This window comes from Halichoerus grypus, chromosome 10, assembly GCF_964656455.1.
Source record: "Halichoerus grypus chromosome 10, mHalGry1.hap1.1, whole genome shotgun sequence".
NCBI classification, from domain to species: Eukaryota; Metazoa; Chordata; class Mammalia; order Carnivora; family Phocidae; genus Halichoerus; species Halichoerus grypus.
In genome coordinates, this window is record NC_135721.1 from 327,064 (window position 1) to 344,076 (window position 17,013).

Below are 17,013 nucleotides of genomic sequence, written 5' to 3' on the forward strand. Positions count from 1 at the left end.
ACTTTGGTGTAAATTCTCTGGACTGTTCTCAACATTACGTGTCGTCTGGTCACACTTACAGTGTGCAGGTAGTCTGATATATATTTTCATACTTACAGCTCAATTATAAGCTTACTTCCATATTGTCACATAGGTTTTAAGCTTTGGTCTAGAGGAAGAACGGGGTTTCTCTAATTTCTCTTGTCTGCCTTACAAGTGCATTTCACTTTGCTTTTATGCACCAGCCTACATAGGTGGGGGACAGACGCCCAAGCTGAGCACCAGAAGGAGTCAGGGTGTTTGAGCTTCAGGCTGACTCAGCTTCTTGGGGGGTATAGGCAATCTTCGGGCATCCCCTCCTTTCTCTGGGCGCAGTGCCGGTCTGGCCTGATGCCTGTGAGGGTGCGCTGCTGGCCCCCCTCCCTGGCTCTCCTGTCTCCTCAGCCCTCTGCTCAGCAGCACGGGCTCCCCGGTTACCTGCAGACATCAAGGAGCCTCTGTCTGTGTCCCCAGGGCTCACCTACGGGCGCCGCTGGGACCCCCACAGAGCCCAGCCTGCAGAGTCGGAAGGAGGAGAATGCCCTGTGAACTCCTGTCCTTCGGCTTCCTTGCTCCTGGCTCCAGAGGCCTCTCCTGGGTGGGTAGAGCTGCCTTACCGTATCCCGAGCCCATCACTTTGCAGAAACCTTCCCAGGTCTGGCCGTTTGGTAAGTTAAGAAAAACTCAGGGGATTTAACAACAAATACGCGCATGGATGTTTGTTGTGTGTGCGTGTGCATATGCATCTCTGTGTGTGTACGCGTGTGAACTCACACCTGCTTGTAAGTTTACATATTTATCTTCTCACAAACGTGACCTTAAACATCTTGTGTCTCATTCCTCTGCCTCTGCCGCGGCCCCTCCCCTGAGGCACGTGGCAGCTTCTGCCCAAGGCTGGGAACGATCACAGGACAGAAAGCGGAGGGGTTAGCACACTCGTGCAACCCGCTTCTGAATGATCTCTGCCCTTACCTCTCCCGCAGGACTTGCCTGACTGTTTCGTGTTTGCTCGAATGTGTGCGGCAGGGGGTGGGCTGCGGGGGGCCTCGGGGGAAGGTGCAGAGCCGTCTCCCTGTTGCGCAACAAACACGAGGCTCAGTTTGTCATCTGTGGGAAGACGGGCCTCCCCTGAGACCAGCATCTTCCTCAGCAGGAGGGGAAATCAGCTGATTCTTCCCATGAGGCGCTGAGGACCAACTGGGAGAAGACAGTCGCTCTGTCCAGAGAGGACGATCAGGAGGTCCGGGTACAGTTCGATATTCCGGCCCCTTCGACCCGGGGCACTCTTTCTGAGGTGGGTGTGGGAGGGGGTGTGGGATGAAACTCAGGTGAAAACGTCCTGCTAATGCTGCAGAAACGGACGAAATGTTAGTCACCATTGCAGAGGCTCCTAGATTCCTTCTGGACTATTCCCCTTTATGTAAGGTACATTGAGCATCTTACAGTCACTGTCAGGAGCCGTCTAGGTGCTTGGGAGCATCACTTCTGCAGGGACCAAGGGTACCTGTGTTCACACAAAGCGAGTATCAGGCAGTTCCTCTAAGTGCTTCCAGACCCCGTTTCCAGTCTAACCCCATTCCACATGTCGATCTCCGTTCCTTTCACATCATGCTGCGAGTCCAGTGGGGAGCCGTGGTCTCTCTCCTGCTCACTCCTGGACAGCATGGGCATAGCACCTGGCACATGGTTCGTGTGTGCCCCAGGGCTTAGCAGGCTGAAGCCTCCACTCCAACACTTGCACTGACCAGCCAGCACACATGTGCACCTGTCTTCTAACCTCTTGTTCCAAAGCCTGTGCTAAATGCCTTCTAATAGGTGTTTCTTTCTCGATTGCCATGCCAGCCCTGAAAGGGCTAAACAGGTGTCATCAAGCCCTGTCTCAGAAGTGCAAGAGGGGCTGGACCCCCGCCCAGCGTGGACACGTGGCTCCAGGGCCCCTCTTGCACAGCATGCAGCCTCCCCTTCAGGAGGACCGTGTCTCCAAAGCCGAGCTATCGTCAAGAGATGGCCAGACTTCGTTACGTCCTTATGTGCCTGCTCATTTGACTTCCAGACCTTTTGTGTTCCTCGATTCTGAGGCTGATCTGGCTCACGTCCACAATGTGGGTCCGGGGCCCCTTTCCTCTGGAAGCCCCGTGTGGGGGACCCCAGGTACTGTCAGATCAAGCTCTGTGGGGTTGCCCACAAGCTTGCTTCCTCAGCACTCCCTCAGAAGCTACTACTATTTGGGTCCTTATCACCCTTTGCCTGGACTGTCCCCCAAATGGCATCAATATCTTCCCACTGCTCAGTTCTCTCTAGTTTATCTGATAAAATATACACAGTACAGCTATGATCACGTCATTCCCTTCTCAAAACATCACTGACTTCCAATCCCTTTTAAATATAAATATAACCCGACTCCAAAGTTGTTCTCAGGGGCTTTAGCCACCTTTTGAACTTATGTTTTCTCTACTTCCCTTTAACTATTGTGCACTTCGTTAAACAGAGCTATTTACACAGCTATGTACGTCTCCCACAATTTCCCTCCTTGGGAAGACTCTATCTGTTCTTCAAAGGCCAGGTCACGTCCTTCCCTCACGAAGCCTTCCCTGGCCCTGTCCCGCATCACCTGGCACTTTCCATCTTGCATGCATGGCACCTGGGGACCAGTCTCTTCGACATCACGTTGGGTTCCCTGCACCCAGCACAGTGCCCTGTGGGGTTGGCACCCACAAGCTGGGCTAAATGGGTTGTTTCTTTTACTTTGGTCTCATTTACTGTTTTGGGAGAACAATGGGTCTGCTTAATTAGTCTATATTGCTACATTTTAGATGTCCAGCTTCCAAGCGGGGGTATTAAGTCAATCACTTATGTCTTGGTGACAGAGCTACGCCTCAGCAGCCTCTCAGCTGAGCAATATCCAGCATCTAAAAGCAGGAACAGATGCTTAGGCTGGGCTGCCATGGAGACGAATGTTCTCTGATCCTCTCTGTGAAGAATGACTTCAGGGTTGCTGGTTATAGAAATGAATGTTTTTAGTCAACAGTGCATCTCAGCCTCCAACATAAGAAAACCCTATTTCTAGTGCCATGCCCGTCTGAAGCACCAATTAGTTTTGCTTCCAAAATCAGTTGTGTTGCCACCAAATTAAATCGGCTGTGAAATAATGGTATCTGCCAACATGTGGGCTTTTGGTTAATTATTATCTTTTTATAAAAGACCTATGCTTTAATTGATACATTTTCTTTTACTTAAGCCATTAATGATGTGCTATTCTGGCCTTGTCATCAGGTAGCTCTGCAAATAGTGTATTTTTGGAATGATAATAAATGGCATTTGAAAAGTGTTAATGCCAATATCTTCGTTACCCTAAGAGAGTCAAAAACTAATTAAAAAAGGAATGAACACCATCATAGAGTCACATGGGTTGAAGCTGAGTTTGGTAAGGAACTATGGAAAATTAAAAGTGAGCTTTTAAGTTTTGGCTTTAATAGAATTGTTCTTTTGGAGATGGTGGGTCAATTGGGGCGACAGAGATTTTTTATCCTCTTACCAGTAAAAAAAAAAAAAGTTTTCTCTTTCCAATGAATAACTAGAAGGGAAGTCTGTTCTTTAGTAGACAAGTATATATGGACTGAATATTAGTGTCCCCCCAGGTTCATAAGTTGAAACTCTAACCCCCCAGTGTGATGGTATTTGGAGCTGGGTCATGCCCTTGGGGCCTTTGTGATGGGATTAGTACCTTCCCAGAGAGCTCTGTCTCCCTGAACAAGGAGACGGTCATGGGAGCTCACAGCAAAACGGCAGCCTCAGAAGGATACCCACCTTCCGGAACCTGGATTGTGGACTTCCAACATCCAAAACTAAATGTGAGAAGCAAATTTCTAGTTGTTTAAGCTGCCCAGTCTATAGTATTTTACTGTGTCAGCCCCAAATCCCTGTGACAGATAACTTAGAAAGTTACTCATTAAAATTCTGAATGCAAAGAGTAACAATGAAAATTAAAATGATCTCCATAAAATGACATGTGTGTTACTCAGTTTAACAAGACATTTGCAGATAGAGTATCAAGAATCGATTATCTTGATTCTTTCATAAATTTTGGGTATAATAGGGCAGATCGATTTGTCTCTGCTTTGTACATGAAGAGACTGAGGAATGCAGTGTTGGCGACCTGCCCAAAGCTACTCATTTTATATTGTGCCCCATCTTCCTGCTCACTGAAGCCAAATCACTAGGCCCTAGGCATTGCATGGACAACCTATCAGTAGCAACTAAAGGAGGCCTCAGTTAAATGAATTATGCACACGCAGGCATTCAGTTGGCATGCAGAAATGAACTGGGATATTTCAAACAATTTTTTATTGTTATGTTAATCCCCATACATTACATCATTAGTTTTAGATGTAGTGTTCCATGATTCATTGTTTGTGCATAACACCCAGTGCTCCATGCAGAACGTGCCCTCCTCAATACCCATCACCAGGCTAACCCATCTCCCCACCCCCCTCCCCTCTAGAACCCTCAGTTTGTTTCTCAGAGTCCATCATCTCTCATGGTTCGTCTCCCCCTTCGATTTCCCCCGGTTCATTCTTCCCCTCCTGCTATCTTCTTCTTTTTTTTTTCTTAACATATATTGCATTATTTGTTTCAGAGGTACAGATCTGTGATTCAACAGTCTTGCACAATTCACAGCGCTTACCAGAGCACATACCCTCCCCAGTGTCTATCACCCAGTCACCCCATCCCTCCCACCCCACCCCCCACTCCAGCAACCCTCAGTTTGTTTCCTGAGATTAAGAATTCCTCATATCAGTGAGGTCATATGATACATGTCTTTCTCTGTTTGACTTATTTCGCTCAGCATAATACCCTCCAGTTCCATCCACGTCGTTGCAAATGGCAAGATCTCATTCCTTTTGATGGCTGCATAATATTCCATTATGTATATATACCACATCTTCTTTATCCATTCATCTGTCGATGGACATCTTGGTTCTTTCCACAGTTTGGCTATTGTGGACATTGCTGCTATAAACATCGGGATGCACGTACCCTTTCGGATCCCTACTTTTGTATCTTTGGGGTAAATACCCAGTAGTGCAATTGCGGATCATATGGTAGCTCTATTTTCAACTTTTTGAGGAACCTCCATACTGTTTTCCAGAGTGGCTGCACCAGCTTGCATTCCCACCAACAGTGTAGGAGGGTTCCCCTTTCTCCGCATCCCCGCCAACATCTGCTGTTTCCTGACTTGTTAATTTTAGCCATTCTGACTGGTGTGAGGTGGTATCTCATTGAGGTTTTGATTTGGATTTCCCTGATGCCGAGCGATATTGAGCTCTTTTTCATGTGTCTGTTGGCCATTTGGATGTCTTCTTTGGAAAAATGTCTGCTCATGTCTTCTGCCCATTTCTTGATTGGATTCTTTGTTCTTTGGGTGTTGAGTTTGATAAGTTCTTTATAGATTTTGGATACTAGCCCTTTATCTGGTATGTCATTTGCAAATATCTTCTCCCATTCTGTTGGTTGTCTTTTGGTTTTGTTGACTGTTTCCTTTGCTTTGCAAAAGCTTTTTATCTTGATGAAGTCCCAATAGTTCATTTTTGCCCTTGCTTCCCTTCCCTTTGGCGAAGTTTCTAGGAAGAAGTTGCTGCGGCTGAGGTCGAAGAGGTTGCTGCCTGTGCTCTCCTTTAGGATTTTGATGGACTCCTGTCTCACGTTGAGGTCTTTCAACCATTTGGAGTCTATTTTTGTGTGTGGTGTAAGGAAATGGTCCAGTTTCATTCTTCTGCATGTGGCTGGCCAATTTTCCCAACACCATTTGTTGAAGAGACTGTCTTTTTTCCATTGGACATTCTTTCCTGCTTTGTCGAAGATTAGTTGACCATAGAGTTGAGGGTCCATTTCTGGGCTCTCTATTCTGTTCCATTGATCTATGTGTCTGTTTTTGTACCAGTACCATACTGTCTTGATGATGACAGCTTTGTAATAGAGCTGGAAGTCCGGAATTGTGATGCCGCCAGCTTTGCTTTTCTTTTTCAACATTCCTCTGGCTATTCGGGGTCTTGTCTGGTTCCATACAAATTTTAGGATTATTTGTTCCATTTCTTTGAAAAAAGTGGATGGTATTTTGATGGGGATTGCATTGAATGTGTAGATTGCTCTAGGTAGCATTGACATCTTCACAATATTGGTTCTTCCAATCCATGAGCATGGAATGTTTTTCCATTTCTTTATGTCTTCCTCAATTTCTTTCATGAGTATTTTATAGTTTTCTGAGTACAGATCCTTTGCCTCTTTGGTTAGATTTATTCCTAGGTATCTTCTGGTTTTGGGTGCAATTGTAAATGGGATCGACTCCTTAATTTCTCTTTCTTCTGTCTTGTTGTTGGTGTATAGGAATGCCACTGATTTCTGTGCATTGATTTTATATCCTGCCACTTTACTGAATTCCTGTATGAGTTCTAGCAGTTTTGGGGTGGAGTCTTTGGGGTTTTCCACATAAAGTATCATATCATCTGCAAAGAGTGAGAGTTTGACTTCTTCTTTGCCAATTTGGATGCCTTTTATTTCTTTTTGTTGTCTGATTGCTGTGGCTAGGACTTCTAATACTATGTTGAATAGCAGTGGTGATAGTGGACATCCCTGCCGCGTTCCTGACCTTAGGGGGAAAGCTCTCAGTTTTTCCCCATTGAGAATGATATTCGCTGTAGGTTTTTCATAGATGGCTTTTATACTATTGAGGTATGTACCCTCTATGCCTAGACTCTGAAGAGTTTTGATCAAGAAAGGATGCTGTACTTTGTCAAATGCTTTTTCTGCATCTATTGACAGGATCCTATGATTCTTGTTCTTTCTTTTGTTAATGTATTGTATCACGTTGATTGATTTGCGGATGTTGAACCAACCTTGCAGCCCAGGGATAAATCCCACTTGGTCGTGGTGAATAATCCTTTTAATATACTGTTGGATCCTATTGGCTAGTATTTTGGTGAGAATTTTTGCATCCATGTTCATCAGGGATATTGGTCTGTAGTTCTCCTTTTTGATGGGGTCTTTGTCTGGTTTTGGGATCAAGGTAATGCTGGCCTCATAAAATGAGTTTGGAAGTTTTCCTTCCATTTCTATTTTTTGGAACAGTTTCAGAAGAATAGGTATTAATTCTTCTTGAAATGTTTGGTAGAATTCCCCTGGGAGGCCATCTGGCCCTGGGCTTTTGTTTTTTGGGAGATTTTTGATGACTAGTTCAATTTCCTTAGTGGTTATAGGTCTGTTCAGGTTTTCTATTTCTTCCTGGTTCAGTTTTGGTAGTTGATACATCTCTAGGAATGCATCCATTTCTTCCAGGTTATCTAATTTGCTGGCATAGGGTTGCTCATAATATGTTCTTATAATTGTTTGTATTTCTTTGGTGTTGGTTGTGTTCTCTCCTCTTTCATTCATGATTTTGTTGATCTGGGTCATTTCTCTTTTTTTTTTTTTTTTGATAAGTCTGGCCAGGGGTTTATCAATCTTGTTAATTCTTTCAAAGAACCAGCTCCTAGTTTCGTTGATCTGTTCTACTGTTCTTTTAATTTCTATTTCATTGATTTCTGCTTTGATCTTTATTATTTCTCTTCTCCTGCTGGGTTTACGCTTTATTTGCTGTTCTTTCTCCGGCTCCTTTAGGTGTAGGGTTAGGTTGTGTACTTGAGACCTTTCTTGTTTCTTGAGAAAGGCTTGTATTGCTATATACTTTCCTCTTAGGACTGCCTTTGCTGCATCCCAAAGATTTTGAATAGTTGTGTTTTCATTTTCATTGGTTTCCATGAATTTTTTTAATTCTTCTTTAATTTCCTGGTTGACCCATTCATTCTTTAGTCGGATGCTCTTTAACCTCCATGTATTTGAGTTCTTTCCGACTTTCCTCTTGTGATTGAGTTCTAGTGTCAAAGCATTGTGGTCTGAAAATAGGCAGGGAATGATCCCAATCTTTTGGTACTGGTTGAGACCTGATTTATGACCTAGGATGTGATCGATTCTGGAGAATGTTCCATGGGCACTTGAGAGGAATGTGTATTCCGTTGCTTTGGGATGGAATGTTCTGAATATGTCTGTGAAGTCCATTTGGTCCAGTGTGTCATTTAAAGTCTTTATTTCCTTGTTGATCTTTTGCTTAGACGATCTGTCCATTTTAGTGAGGGGGGTGTTAAAGTCCCCCACTATTATTATATTGTTGTCGATGTGTTTCTTTGCTTTTGTTATTAATTGCCTTATATAATTGGCTGCTCCCATGTTAGGGGCATAGATATTTAGAATTGTTAGATCTTCTTGTTGGATAGACCCTTTCAGTAGGATATAGTGTCCTTCCTCATCTCTTACCACAGTCTTTGGTTTAAAATCTTATTTGTCTGATATAAGGATTGCCACCCCAGCTTTCTTTTGGTGTCCATTAGCATGGTAAATGGTTTTCCACCCCCTCACTTTCAATCTGGGGGTGTCTTTGGGTCTAAAATGAGTCTCTTGCAGACAGCATATCGATGGGTCTTGTTTTTTAATCCAATCTGATAGCCTGTGTCTTTTGATTGGGGCATTTAGCCCATTTACATTCAGGGTAACTATTGAAAGATAGGAATTTAGTGCCATTGTATTGCCTGTAAGGTGACTGTTACTGTCTATTGTCTGTGTTCCTTTCTGGTCTATGTTGCTTTTAGGCTCTCTCTTTGCTTAGAGGACCCCTTTCAAGATTTCTTGTAGGGCTGGTTTCATGTTTGCAAATTCCTTTAGTATTTGTTTGTCCTGGAAGCTTTTTATCTCTCCTTCTATTTTCAATGACAGCCTAGCTGGATATAGTATTCTTGGCTGCATATTTTTCTCATTTAGTGCTCTGAATATACCCTGCCAGACCTTTCTGGCCTGCCAGGTCTCTGTGGATAGGTCTGTTGCCAATCTAATGTTTCTACTATTGTAGGTTACATATCTCTTCTCCCGAGCTGCTTTCAGGATTTTCTCTTTGTCTCTGAGACTCGTAAGTTTTACTATTAGATGTCGGGGTGTTGACCTATTTTTATTGATTTTGAGGGGGGTTCTCTGTGCCTCCTGGATTTTGATGCCTGTTTCCTTCCCCAAATTAGGGAAGTTCTCTGCTATAATTTGCTCCATTATACCTTCTGCCCCTCTCTCTCTTTCTTCTTCTTCTGGGATCCCAGTTATTCTAATGTTGTTTTGTCTTATGGTATCGCTTATCTCTCGAATTCCGCCCTCGTGATCCAGTAGTTGTTTATCTCTCTTTTTCTCAGCTTCTTTATTTTCCATCATTTGGTCTTCTATCTCACTGATTCTCTCTTCTGCCTCATTTATCCTAGCAGTTAGCACCCCCATATTTGATTGCACCTCATTAATAGCCTTTTTCATTTCTACTTGGTTAGATTTTAGTTATTTTACTTCTCCAGAAAGGGTTTCTCTAATAACTTCCATGCTTTTTTCAAGCCCAGCTAGTATCTTTAAAGTGATGATTCTGAACTCTAGATCTGACATCGTACTAATGTCCGTATTGAGTAGGTCCCTGGCAGTCGGTACTACCTCTTGTTCTTTTTGTTGAAGTGATTTTTTCCATCTTGTCATTTTGTCCAGAGGAGAATAGATTAATGAGAGAACAAAATGCTAACAGGGTAACAACGTCCCCAGAAAATATACTCTAAACAAATCAGAAAAGACCTGAAACTAGGGGAAAAGAAAGGGAAAGAGAGAAAAAAGAAAAAGAAAAAAAAAGGAAAAGAAAAAGATAAAGATAAACAAAAACAGAACAAAACAAAAAAAAAAACAGAATGTGATCAAATATGATCAGGCTGGTATATAGATCAGTGCCACACACTACATTTTGGGTGTATTTGGTCTGTTAGAAGAAAGTGCCTCCCAAAATTTTAAAGAAAGAAAAACTTATATATGTACGAAAATAAGGGTTGATATGATGAAGGGATGGAATATGACTGTAAAGATGGAAATTATAAAAAATTTTATAAAAGGAATTGATAAGAAGTTGTTTGAAAAAAGAAAGAAGAGGATTTAACAAAAAAGAGAAAAAAAAGGGGGAGAGAATGTGATCAGGCAAGGGAGTAGAAAAAAACCATACAATAGAGATTTAGGGTATATTTTGATCTGTTAGAAGAAACTATCTCAAAATTTTAAAGAGAGAACAACTTATATATATATGCCAAAAATACGGGTAACTACTATGAAGGGATAGAATATGACTCTAAAAAAGAAAAATAAAAATGTTTTTTTTTAAAAAAGGGATTGATAAGACTTGGTTGAAAAAGGGAAAAAGAAAAATTCAAAAAAGAAAAAATACAGTTAAAAAAAATTAACTTTGAAAGACTAAAGAATCGTGGTAAAAAAGCCACGGATTCTCTGTGCAGTATTCCCCTAGCGCTGGAGTTCTGCCGTTCTCACTGATCGGTAAACTTGGTCTTGGCTGGCTGTTCTCGCTGATCTCCTGGGGGAGGGGCCTGTTGCCGTGGTTCCCAAATGTCTTTGCCGGAGGCGGAATCGCCCCGCCCTTGCCGGTCCGGGCTAAGTCATCTGCTCGGGTTTGCTCTCCGGAGCTTTTGTTCCCTGCAAGCTCTCCGTACAGCTTTGGAGGCGGAGAGTGAAAATGGCGGCCTCCCAGTCTCCGCCCCGGCGGAGCCGAGAACTCGGGGCCCCGCTCCTCAGTGCGCCCCCAGAGAAAAGCAGTCAGTCACTCCCGTGTCCCCGGTCTCCGGCCGCACTCCGCGCTCACCCGGCCTGTGACCGCGCCTTTCTATCTGGCACCCGACCCCGGGTGGAGTCTCCAAACCCAGCAGATCCCCGCGGTGCGCTCCCGCGCCTCTCCTCCCGGGGGAAGAAGGTGAGTGTCCCCGGATCTGCCGCTTGTTGGGTCCCTGCTGGAGGAGCAGTGGCCCGACTGTGCCGCGGATCACGGTTTATGACAACCCCGAGCTGAGAGCCCGCGCCTGGGCTCCGTCTCTGCAGCCGGCTTCCCTGCTCCGATACCTGGGAGCTCTGCCGCACTCAGGCACCCCCGGTCTTTCTGTGACCCCGAGGGTCCTGAGACCACACTGTCCCGCGAGGGTTCCACCCCCACTTAGCCACCAGAGTGACGTCCCTCAGCGGAGCAGACTCTAAAAGTTCCGATTCTGTGCTCCGCGGCTCTATCACTTGCCAGAAGCGGCCGACGGAGGCCCCTCCCCCGCCGTCTATCCTCCCGAATATCGCCTCGGATTCACTTCTCCGCACGTCCTACCTTCCAGAAAGTGGTCGCTTTTCTGTTCAGAGAGTTGTTGCTCTTCTTTTCTTCGATCTCCTGTTGAGTTTGTAGGTGTTCAGAATGGTTTGATCCCCTATCCAGCTGAATTCCTGAGACCACACGAAATCCCGGTCTCCTACTCCTCCGCCAGCTTGCTCCGCCCCCCCTCAAATCATTTTTGATAACAAGGTACAGTGGTTATCTTTTACATGTTTTATGTCTTGTACCTTTTTCTTTTGAAAAATTTAATCCCCACCTTGTTTGTGGGTGTGTACATATACATATGTATTCTATTGATTTATTGCTATATCTTTTCAGTGAAGAAGTTATACTTTAATTGCAAGTACTCTTGATTAAACATAACTATTGAATTATGAAATAATTCACCTCACTATCTGACACTTGGAAAACTCAGAATGTATTAAAAGAGAAGAAAAAGAAAAATAGAGAAAAATAAGGAAGGAAAACTAGCCATGAATTAATTCTCACCCTAGAGCAGCTCCGGGAAAAGCTCTGGTATGTTTACCTCCAATCAATGCCACCTCTACGACTGGTGTTTCTAGACTCACCAGTTTGTCCCAGCCCCCAGTTTGCACATGGGCACGTCCACTGCCAACTCGCAGCCTCCCTCCTCCATCACGGTCTGCTCTCCCAGGCTGTCCCCCTTCGCTTCATCTCTCCCTAGCCTCTAAGTGCTGGGTTCATGGGATTCCATCCAGGGGCCTCTGTTCTTCCGTAGCAACATTTCCCTGCATAATCTCATCTACTGCTGTTTCAAATGCCACCTTCATGTTGAAGACTCCTCTGTGTTTACATGTCCAGGCAGACATCCCCAGGCTCACATCAGCAAGTGTCTCCTCAGCATTTGCTCCTAAGTAAGTGGCAGTTCAAACTCGGCAGTTGTCCATTCTCATGCTCCCACAAACCTGTTCAGCCTGAACTTGTCACTTCTCAACCAAAGTCAACTGCAGATTTTTCTAGTGTTGAGGACAAATGTTTGGTGTGATGGGTGATTATTCTCTCTCCCACAGCTCCTCCAAGCAGGAAGCCCCTTGCTTCTGGCCCGTGTATCCAGCATCTGAGCACTTTGACCTTCTTGATCATCACACTAGTAAGAGCAGCCGTGGTCTCTCTCCCTTTCAACTTTGTATTGAAGTACAACATAAATAAATACAACTGTACCAATCCCAAGGACAGCTCACTGAATGATCTCAGAGTGAGTGCACACCAGGACCCCCACTCAAGTTCAGGAAATAGGACTTTTCAGTCCCCAGAAATTGATTAGGGGCTCGTGCCCCTCCCCGTTGCTAGCCTCCCATCCCCTCCCCAAGTTACCACTCTTGATTTCTAACACTGGAGATGGGTTTTGAACTTTATATAAACATAATCATTAAAATATATTGCTGGTGTCTGGCTTCTTTTGCTTGACATTCTAGTTGTGAGGTTTATCTTTGTTGTCACATGTCGCTGTGATTTGTTCCTTCTTATCACTACATAATATTGCATCGAATGTTTATATCGCAATTTGTTTATTCACTCTATCGTTGGTGGGTGTTTGGATTATCTCCAATTTCAGACTGTTATGAATTATACTGCTGTGAATATTCTTGTCCAAATATTTGCACGTGTGTCCTTGCTCTGAGGGCATGTGTCTCTGGAGCGAAGCTGCTGACGCACGGTGGCGTTCAACGTTTGTCAAGAGTGTCAGGCGGTTTTCAGACCTGCTGTGTGCGTATCTCTGCCCCTCTGCTGGTAGGAGTTCTTTATATATTCTGAATATAACTCTTTTTTCTGGTTCTAAGTGCTCCAAATATTTTCTCCCATGCTCCTTTAAATTGTTTCCTCTCTTGCTGTTGTCTCTCTGTGAACACAGTTCTTAATTTTAATATAGTTTGACTAATAAATCACTTCCTTTATGTTTAGTGTTCATATGTCTTGTTAAATGTTTCCTAACCCAGCCTGAAGATATTTCCCAGGATTGTCCTCCAGATCTTCATTTTTTCCACCTTTCCTATTTTAATCTACTTCTACTTAGGATATATTTTGTGTATGCCATTTTGTCATAGGATGAGTGTCCAAGGATGGTTCACTGTGTATTCTCCCTTCTTTCCCATCACTTGGTCTGTCTACCTCCAAGCATATGTTTTACTGTCTTCATGTTAGATGGCAGCTTCATAGAAAGTCTACCAAGTGCCTTTTCTTTATGCCTCTTCTTCAGAATTGTCTTATCTACTCTTGGCATTTTCATATAAATTTCAGATTTAAAAAAATTACAACATACACAAGCACAAGTCCTGATGGCATATTAATTGATAATTCACTGAATCTACAGATTTATTTGGGAATAGTTGACATCTTTACAACGTTGAGTCTCCCTCCATTTATTTTATTTTATTTTTCCAAGGGGAGCAGACGCAGCTGCCTTATTAGGGGCCGTGGGCCAGCTGACTTCAGTCAGAGGCCACGCACCTGATGTTGCTGTCGCCGTCGGCCGCCAGGTAGTTGACGGCCTCCAGGTTGAGGTGGTCAGGGGACTTGGGTGTGCATTCTTCTGGCAGCTTAAGGGTCAGGTCGGCCTGGCCGAAGGAGCGGCACACCCGCGTGACAGCTGCTGGCTGGGGGAGAGGCATGCTCCGCGGCTCGGCACGCCGGGCCCGGTCACCCTGGCTGTCACACACGGCGGTGCCGGCGTCCCCGTACACGTCAAGGCCAGGGTTGGCACGTGGGCACAGGTTGGAGCTGTCTTTGCCCCGGCTCAGCTCAGGGCTCTCAGCTTCACAAGCACTCCGAGGTGCTTCCCGGGTGGGAGATTCAGACCACAAGCCACGACCGAGGACAGGAAGGTGCTCCGGCAGGCTGTGGGACCTGCGGCCAGAAGACTCCACCAGAGAGATCGCCCTCCATTTAGCGTTTAACTAAACATATAACTTTATTAATTTCCTGATTAGTGGCCATGCATACATTTTGTAGATTTCTTCTATGTATTTAACATTTTGTGGTATTTTGGGATGCTATTCTATTTTCTGTTCTGTCTTATAGAAATAAAATTAGTTTTAAAACACTTTTTTTGGATTTCCACATATAGCCTGTCTTCTGCATATAATGACAATGCATGTTTTCAATCTGGTCATCATATCTGAGTTACCTTTTATTGCCTTTTTGAGTTGCCTGGGATTTCCAGGACAATGCTGGGCGTTGATATGACTGTTGCCATCATGGCTTTCGAGTTTTCGACTTCTCACCGACAGGAGTAATGCTTGTGGTGGGTGTTCTGTCTTTCTTTCCTGATGACATCCTTTAACATATTATATACTTCCTTTGATCTGTTGTTTGCTAAAAGGTTTTCTTTATCATGTATGAATGTTGACTTTCATGAAATACTTGCCTCCATCTTTTGGGAGATTATGTACATTTTCTCAAAAGCCAGGGAATCTAGCAGGGCCCCTCATCTATGGCAGGTCATGGACTCCAAATTTTGTGCCAAATGATGAAAAAAAATACTAACAAAAGCTTGTCCAAAGACCTTCTACAGCGGAACTTTGGACAGACCAACCCACAAGCCTGTGGAAAGCTTGCTGAGTCACATCATCTTGGCATCCGCGGTGCCCCGGGGAAGAGGCGGCCGCCCGGGGCCCACAGGTACTCAGTGTCTCGGAGGGTCTCTGATCTCTTCATGCACATGCATATACAGAGTTCTGGTCTAGTTCTTTGTCTCTCCCCCATCTTTCTGAGCAAGGGAATTAGTGTACCCATGTAAAACCATCCCATTGCCTTGGAATACAGTTACACACTTCTTTCTCTTCTGTTGAGGTTCATTTCATGTAATTTCTACACTTTAATTTTTTGCTACAGATATATTTTATCTGTGAATTTATAAGGAGCTGTAAAATTTCAAAATACCTCATCCTATTCTGTAGAGACAATAATCATCATTGAGCTAGCAAAGACAGGAATTTCTTTGATGAAATGTCCTGTGAATAAATATGATTTTAATCATAAATTTATTCTACATAAATCAGCATGATGGCATTCCTGTCCCTTTAGCTCAGTAAGAAATTATTAAGAAGAGAGCAGGACCTGAATTTTGGGAATTTGCGTGAATCCTGATTCTGCCATGTCTTTGTTTCTGATCCGTAAACTATGGAGAATAATGACTGAATCACAAGGTTTGTTTCAAAGAATAAATGAGAAAAAGGTTTTCAATGTGAATGGTATAAATATTTTTAAATGGGGTGTTCCAAAATATTTTGCTTGGACCTGAGTTAGTAGGATATACAAAGGGTTCATCATTGATTTCGGAATAGAATTGTTCCCATGACACAGGAAGGGATTACATGTTCAAATGTTTTTCTCTGTTAAGGCTTCCGTGTTATATATGAGAACGAATTGAGAAGCCAACTCTGCAGGGGCTTGCAACGTATTAAATCGATGGGTTTGGTGTGTTCTCCTCAGAGCTGGTGAAGCCGCTGAACACAGTCACTCTCTGCCCAGCTTCCTGGGGCGTCCCTGCGGGTGAGGGCCTGGGGCAAGGAACTCAAACTCTAGGAGAGCGAGTTTTCTAGGATGAAAAAGAAAGCCGGAGGACAGAGATATTTTCCTCGTTTCTCTAATGTTAGACTTTTGCTATGAGTTTTTTTTTTTTTTTTTTTAATTTTGGGGAAGTAGTGCAATTAAAGAAAGAAACCATTTTGCCAAATGTTTAAAAAATGCAGTATCTCTGCTTAGATATTTTTATGCTCAGATATTAACACTCGATTCAAGGTGACAGGATACATCTTTTGACTCCTCTTCAGTTAATGAATCAGATATTATGGAGCCCGAGGGCTGGGGGTGGGCTTCCTGAATCTCCTGAATGTCTGTTGACCTAAGTCTCCAAGTGTTTGGATGTTTGCAACATGACCAGGGAAACATTCGGTCCAAACCCAAGCCATAATATATTCAACTGATCAAAGGCTGAATGAAAAGAATTGGTGTTTTCATTATTTGTCCATTCCACAAATAGTACTTGAACGCCCACATGTCCCAGGCGCTGAGCTAAGTGTAGGGTTTGGAGGAGACGCCCCGTCACTGCCGGTGGGACTGGGTCTTCGGGGCGCACAGACACGGGATTGCCTTCCTGTGAAGCAATGCTGGGACCTGGAAGCCTGAGGGAGCCCCTCGGTCTGTCCTGGAAGGAGCCGCCGAAGGCTCCCTGCGGGGATTTAGGTTCGGAGGAACAGGAGTCCGCCACGCCGCAGCCTGCAGCTCAGCTCACCTCTGCCGCCGTCCTGCTGATTTGCCCGCGTGTTCCCAGCGCCGCGCTCAGCACTCGCCTCTCCCTCCCCTTGTGAAGCTCGGCGCAAAGGCCCCGGGATTCAGCAGGCGAGAGCGGAGTGAGGACAGAGCCTCTCGTAGACTGTGATCGTCCAGGGACCGACCGCCTCCGCTTGGCTGTGCCCTCGGCATCTGGCCCCATGCCTGCGCCCTCAGCCGCGCCTCACGCTCACTGCACAGTGGGGTCACAGATCTCACACGCACGCACACACACACACACACACACACGCAGAAATGGCGCTCCCATTCCAAACCATAATTCTAACCGTGTGGCAGCATGGCAGGTGGAAGGTGCGTGAGACCCACTGGGAACTCGGACTGATGTCTGGCGGCTTCTCCACCGGCCGGCAGCGAGACCAGGGCCGGCTCCTCAAAGTCGTGCTTCAGTTTCTTTCAATACAAGGGGGCTGGTACTACTCACCCTGCAGTGT

General features: G+C 44.7%; 1 long non-coding RNA gene and 1 pseudogene across 1 annotated transcript; one reads left to right on the forward strand and one right to left on the reverse strand.

The window, feature by feature from the left end:
* The first annotated feature begins 436 nt into the window (after positions 1-436).
* LOC144379324 (uncharacterized) lies at positions 437-3,345 on the forward strand. The gene is made up of 3 exons (XR_013442137.1): positions 437-686; positions 1,172-1,312; positions 1,861-3,345. It is a non-coding gene; the product is annotated as an uncharacterized LOC144379324 (long non-coding RNA).
* A 10,374-nt stretch (positions 3,346-13,719) lies between these two features.
* Positions 13,720-16,724, reverse strand: LOC144379319 (galectin-1 pseudogene; annotated as a pseudogene).
* Between the last annotated feature and the right edge of the window lie 289 nt (positions 16,725-17,013).